General features: G+C 40.4%; 1 protein-coding gene across 1 annotated transcript in view; it reads right to left on the bottom strand.

Annotated features, from left to right (window-relative positions):
* Positions 1 to 6,776, bottom strand: part of POLA1 (DNA polymerase alpha 1, catalytic subunit) — a 158,330-nt gene that overhangs the window by 40,379 nt on the left and 111,175 nt on the right. The gene's annotated exons all lie outside the window — the stretch shown is intronic.

Genomic DNA, 6,776 nt, shown 5'->3' on the forward strand with positions numbered 1-6,776 from the left:
ACCACCCAAACTTTATAATGCACATGGTTACTCTGGGTTAACATAGTACATGCTAACAAAAAAAATAAAAAAATCATTACTACAGTGACAATGTGATGCTCTGAAAAGATCAATAATGCAAATCATCAACTTTGAATTGTCTGTAAAAAAACAAAAAACAAATCTGCAGATTCTGGTGCAGAATTCCACTGCAGCAGAAAAAAGTATTAAAGGAATCATCCACATGGATTCACTAGTTTTAACCAATGCATACTTGCACTCTGGCGTGTGCCCCTTTAAACAGGATGCATTAAAATTGCTTATTTTTTTTTGAAGAAAAACAGAATCCACTCTGGCGCCATTGGATGTCACTGGCAGGGAAAGGGAGTGAGGAGGCGGGCATAAGCAAAGAAGGAAGGTGTAAAAAGTTGGCAGCTGAAGGGGCTTCCTGTGACGTCCTGTTTCAGGGTGTATACTTGGGTTAAAATCACTAAATCCATGTGGTTAAATCCTGGTTAAATGTTCTTATTCCACATTAAGTAATACAACTGGGGAACTATTCTAATGACCTCTGCATCGGGCAATTCCCCCAGAAACGTATGAAACAGCTACACTACATGTGAGTGTTATGAACTATTTACAAGTAAAATGGTGGCATAACTAAGTAATCCCAATGCTGGTCCACAAAAACCTGTGGGTGTCCCAAATTGCCCTGACAGGTCCTCTATAAAAGAGATTTACCATCAAAATAAAGATAATATAAGGGGACCTACTAATAGATCTAGGCATGACTATTGTGGCAATCTTCTCATATTTGTTATCCATGGCCTCCTTCCTTCTACAATCAACTGTTAAAATTATGCTAATGAGTCAGAAGGGCTGTGGCGGGTGTTATCAGAGCCTCTACATGCTCTGGCTTCATAGGCTTCTACACTGTCTTACCCCTCTGCTCTCTCAGAGGAGGTTTTAGCAAATAGTAGGAGGAGACAGTTCTCCATGAGCACTAACAGACTATGACATCCCTCAGAGACCCTCAGGCTCAATAACTTAAAATTTTGCTAATATCGAAGGAAAGAGGTCACGGATAACAAATATAAGAAGATTACCACAGTCACAGCACCTGGATCTATGAATATAAGTATTTTATGGACCCAACCTATGTCAATGGTTGAATTTGATGCAAGATTTTACCCCCCATTTAATTTGAGGTTTCAATGCTGTGAAAGCGAGTGGTGAGCATTGAGCCAAAGCTTTCAACAAGTCTCATAGTTAAATATATATAAAAATCTCAAAATTGTGGTTGAGGGGGGGGGGGGGGGGGGGAGGAAAAATACATTGTGTCCTTCACTAAACTTAGTCTTAAGAAATGCCTGCAGACTGGTTGAATATAATACACCAAACTAATTGTTCCCTTGGAAATAGTGAAGGTAGGTTGTTCCTGGAGCACAGCATAAAGACAATGAGAAATATGCTCCTCTGCACCCCCTGTTAAAAAGGAGAGGTACAAGACTCACTGCAATAAGCATCTCATTGTCTCGCCACAGTTACAAATCGCACATTATGTATCAATGCAAATATATTTTTAGAAAATCCTGATTGCAGCATCAGGAGAGTGAGAGACAGAAAAAAAGGACAGTGATTAAGTTATTTGTTTAGTTTTTAAGATTCAGTCGTAATTGCGAGTACACGTCTCCCTGACTGCACACATGCAGCAGGTTGAATAGAACGCTGAAATTACCTCCTTCATAATAGTTTGTTTTGATAATGTATTGTGTGTCGAGATGATGAGAAACAGTTGCTGTCAATTTGATTAGCCATTATATTTTTATGTTAATTGCCATTATTGGGTCCATTCTGTTTAGTGTCACCATAGAAGCCATACAATGTTAGCATAAATAACAAATTGGAGTAAATTAGGAAGATATATTTTTGCCAATTCATTTTAATTGCCCCTCAGTCCTTCCGTTGGTTAACGCAGCTGTTGACCCATAATAAGCGCTAGGTCAATATAACTGCTTGTCAATTCAGAAATGCAAAGTGCTGTGGTTCTGAGTAATGGATATACAACAACCTTTGCCAGCCAACTGAAGCAAAACGAATGGCAAGTCACATGGAGGAATAAAGCAGCAGATATGGAGTTTAGCGACCTCATATTAGTAGATGGGCTAATTAAAAGTCACTGCCTAAATGGGTAAGGAAAAATGTAATATAGTTTTTTTTTTTTTTTTCCCCTCTCGCTCTCTCTAATATATCAACACCTCCTGTACATTTGCTCACTGGCACATTTTGCAATTAGCAAGATAGGTGAAAACAAAAGAATCTATTAGATTTTCAATGTCAAATATGATTAAGCTGAAGACTTGGAACAAGCAGTAATTGACTCGTTCCCTGCCATTTTTCTTAAGTATAGAACTGATGTAGCCTGTAAAAAAAAAAAAACCTCACATTTTGAGTATATGTTCAAATACGTCACAAGTGTACACAAAGTTTTCTTAAGGAAGCCCTTTAATCAGGCTATCATCGATAGACCGGCTTCAAAGACCAAACCTGAAGGGGACATTTGGATCCAGGGCAGCACTGTCAATAGTAGTCAATGTTTATGTTTGTTACGACCCTGTCACATACTTCCCAACCATCGTGGGTTTAGTGGGAACGTCCCATATGTTTGGGTCTGTTCCAGGTTGCGAGAGATATATAGATGTCTGAAAATATAACATCCGTAAGGCAAAGTAGAGAAAAAATTGTGCGGCATCCTCCCTGCTATGATTGTTCCCTCAGAATAAAGTGTTACCTGTTACAAGTACCGGTGAGTGCCGCACAATTTTTTCTCTACTTTGCCTTACGATTGTCTACAGCTACTTGTAGCGTGCACCACGGCAACAGACGCGACACATGTTATCCGGTTCACAATCCCGGCTTTTGGACCCGAAGGAGTCACTATTGTGACACACGAGTGTGAATTGGGTGGTGCCGGTAGCTTGCTTCTTTACTGAAAATATAACATTGTGCCTGCCAGCTTCAGAGCCACCATCGACACTGCCAGAGAAGGAGGTGAAGCTGCAGTGCCGGCAACGGGAGCAGTCAGTATTGAATATAATTATCCTGAAACTCAGGTGTTATCTCCCCCCCCACAAAAAAAATAAACCTGGAGAATTTCTCGATGTTCAGTGCTCAGCAGTGTAATTGACCATACAGATTGGCCAAATCTGTTAATCTCTGTTTTGCTGACCAAATGATGTCCTTTGGAGTACTGCAAGGCAGATGAGGTGAAATGCACAATTGTTTCGTTCTGTGGGAGGTAAGCAGTCCTAAAGGTTTTTCCTCTTCCCATTCACTAGACACAGACGGATTGGCTGAGCCAAGTATGCATGTGTACAAGGATACCTCTTTATGCTAATGGATACCCATTCATATACGTCGACACATAGTTTCCCCCGCCTTTTTGAGAGAAACCATGGATTGTCTGTTGTTTCCATCATGTCCGCTCTCTTCATGAAGCTTAATCTCTCTAAGGCCTCCTGCAAAGTATTGTGTGCAGCCCGTGCAAACAGGCCCTTTTGTCGGCACAAGCCAACAGACCTAAGCTGAACAGCATGAACAGAAGGAGAGTACTTGCATTATACCAAAATATGATACAAGGACTTCCCGTCTGCCGCTAGCCATTAGTGCTGGCACTGTAAGAGTTACGGCAGTGAAGTCAGACCAACAGACAGGAAGTCCTTAAATCATATTTTGGTATAAAGCAAGGACTCCCCTTCTGTTTAAGGTGTGCAGTTGGGCTTGTGCCAACATATGGGCAAATTTCCACAGGCTTCATGAAGACAGAGGCCTGACACAAGCCGACGGCGACGGGCCATTTCACGTCTTTCCTCCCTGTCTTATGGCGAATTCCCAATAATAAAGAATCACTGGCGAGTGCCACCTCTATTATTTTCGTTTTGTTAAATTCTACACGATAGAGACAGCTTCAGAGAGGTAGGGGTGATTTTTTATGTGCAGATTTTACGTATCATCAGTATGTAGGAGGCCTAAAACCGTCTACTAAATAAACCTTTAACATTTCCATAAGTGGTCTCACCATAATGGTGAGGCGGCAGGCCCGCTACCTAGTGGTTGGGCCTGAAAAGGAGGTCCTGTTTGCACTGTACATTCAATCACTTGCACGCTCTTGCCACATGAATAATTCTCGAATTTGCACTTTTAAAACCTTAACTGTTGCACCGATTCATTTATCTAGATTATTTAACTCTCTACTAATTGTCTTCCACTTACTAAACTCTTAAGCCTACAATCTATTTTAAATGTAAATGGAATGCTCTACGGAGCGCTACCAGACTGGCGCCCCACTACCAAAGTTTCAACTATACTCTAAAAACCTCTCTCTTCAGGCCTATATCATTCAATAGCTACATGCAACTTTTACTCTCCTTTCAGTAACCTCTGCTGTTCACACCTCCAGATATATGCAATTGCTCACCTCTTACAACCATTTGCTTATTTATTGTCTCCCTAGATCTATAAACATGGCTAGACCATTATATAAGCACAGTTACCAACCGTGCCACCACTTCTTTCTCATTGTAAGCTCTTGAGGAAGTAGGGTCTTCATTCCTATGGTTTCATATGACCGAGTTATTGCTCTCCAACATCTTATTTTGTCTGTGTATGTCCTACCTGATCTCTAAGATCTCTCAGAATATTAAGGTGCTATATAAAGATTTACATTATTACAATACTAGAAAGTTGTCACCCCCTGTGAACTGGCAGATTTATGCTTTAATAACTAAAGCGACAATTGGGTTTTACCAGCTTCCAGACTCATGCAGTTGGTGTCGGACTGTTTAGAGATATGTCAATATGTCCCCGAAACTACTGGTGTATGCAACAAAATAGTGGTCATCCACATGTTTGCATTATATAGACTGAAAATGCCCCGTCTTGTCCTAGTTGACTTATAATCTATTCTGATGAAATAATGAAAAAGCAGCAGATACATAGTCTTATATACACCATAAATAGGTGAGGTATACAGACACAATCACAATTATGACTGAATGCTTTATACAATTAGGCAATGTCATGTGAAAATACTTCTGCATTCGCAGTCACTTCACAACTCCCTTCTCCTCAGAGTGATGCAGTAATTAAAACCTAATTATTATCTTCATTTTAAACAAAACCTAAAGTGAATACCAATTAATAACAACATACTAATGAGCATCTGCTGTGATGAAATTGAATATGAATGCGCAGCAAATTTCGGGTAATTTATTTTCGGGGAAGTGCCACTGGTTGCATTTGGCTGGTGGATGATGAGTGTACATCATTTGCCATCACTCAATTTGGCACATGGCAATTGGCATACAGGGTCAAAGTTTAATGCTGCAGATGTTTCACTCTAAATTATAGCAGCGTACACTAGTAATTAGTTATTAAGATTTAATTATTAAAAAGATCTATATCTATCTAATATATATATATTCACATACATACATCACACAAACAAATTTACGAACAAGCCTTTACTCAGTGGGCAGGTATAGTCAAATATACATAACCACATGGGTATAACTACAATAAAGACAGTCTTTTTCTCCGACGCAATTCAAACGCAACATGGAAGGGTTTAGCCCGACTGCATATACATTTCCCCGGAAACCCATGTGATCAGCAGCGAGTACATGTTCTTCAGTGGATAGGCCTATGCGATCGGCCTTAGCCCCTCAACATTAAATTGCGTTGCCAAATGCAATGTGAGCCTCAAGGTCCCGGTTTTGTCAGGTTTGGATGTTACCCTGGAATTGGTCAGGTTGGAATTTGCACAGCCTTTTCAATTTATAACAAATACATAAAACTGCGTATTCATGTGTATGTGGGAGATGGGAAGCTTAGCTGTTAGAGAAAAAAACATTTGGTTGTGCGCCGGTTTCATTACAAGGGCGCACAGGGAGCTTCCGGATGGCCGGAAGCTCCCATCCGACACCATCTTCCAGCGCTTACAAAGCTGAGAGATAGTGACGGATGGGAGGAGCCGGCCACATCGCGGAGCGGAAGCTCCATGTGTGCGGCTTCCGTGCCCCTGTAAACGAACAGGGGCAATTTGCCATATATATATTCCATTGGTGCACTGTCATTTTTACATAGCTGTCTTTTTATGAGTATTGGGAAGTGAAGATGAAGAGTGAATCAGAGTGGGTAGAATGTAAAAATTTGATCTGGAGATGGGTTTATGATTTTGGCTTCTAAATACTGACCAGAACATGGTCGTGTGAATCTGGCCTTAGTCTTCATTCACATCTATATCCAAGGCTGTTGGGACCCTCTTTCACTTTATCCAATTCGCTATCCGAGATTCTGTTACTTTGTCAGATTCTGCCATACTTGACCATATGGACACCACCAGAAGCCAAAAGACTCTTTTTAGTCATTAGGGCAACATCCAACATCATGGGTGCCCACTGTATGACAGATCAGTTTCCATTTCTAGCCGAAACCACAAGGTGTGAATAAAATCTTGGTCTTTGGCCGGGGTACATCTGTCCATGAACCATTGCCAATGATGAAGAAAAATCTTCAAAATGGGGCCTGGACCTCAAGCAATAGCATATAACCCAATGCACAGGAAAATGAATGTTAACATCTCTTGAATCATTCGCTTTCACTACGAGGTAGCTAAAATGTTTTTTTTTTTTTTTTTAAAAAGCCCATTTTGCAAATGGTAAATCATCAATTAAGCCATATCATAGGAAGCAAAACAAACTTCAGCTTAATTGGACAATAGAAACTAGAAAAGTTGT

Source organism: Engystomops pustulosus, chromosome 2 (assembly GCF_040894005.1).
Source record: "Engystomops pustulosus chromosome 2, aEngPut4.maternal, whole genome shotgun sequence".
Classification (NCBI taxonomy): Eukaryota; Metazoa; Chordata; class Amphibia; order Anura; family Leptodactylidae; genus Engystomops; species Engystomops pustulosus.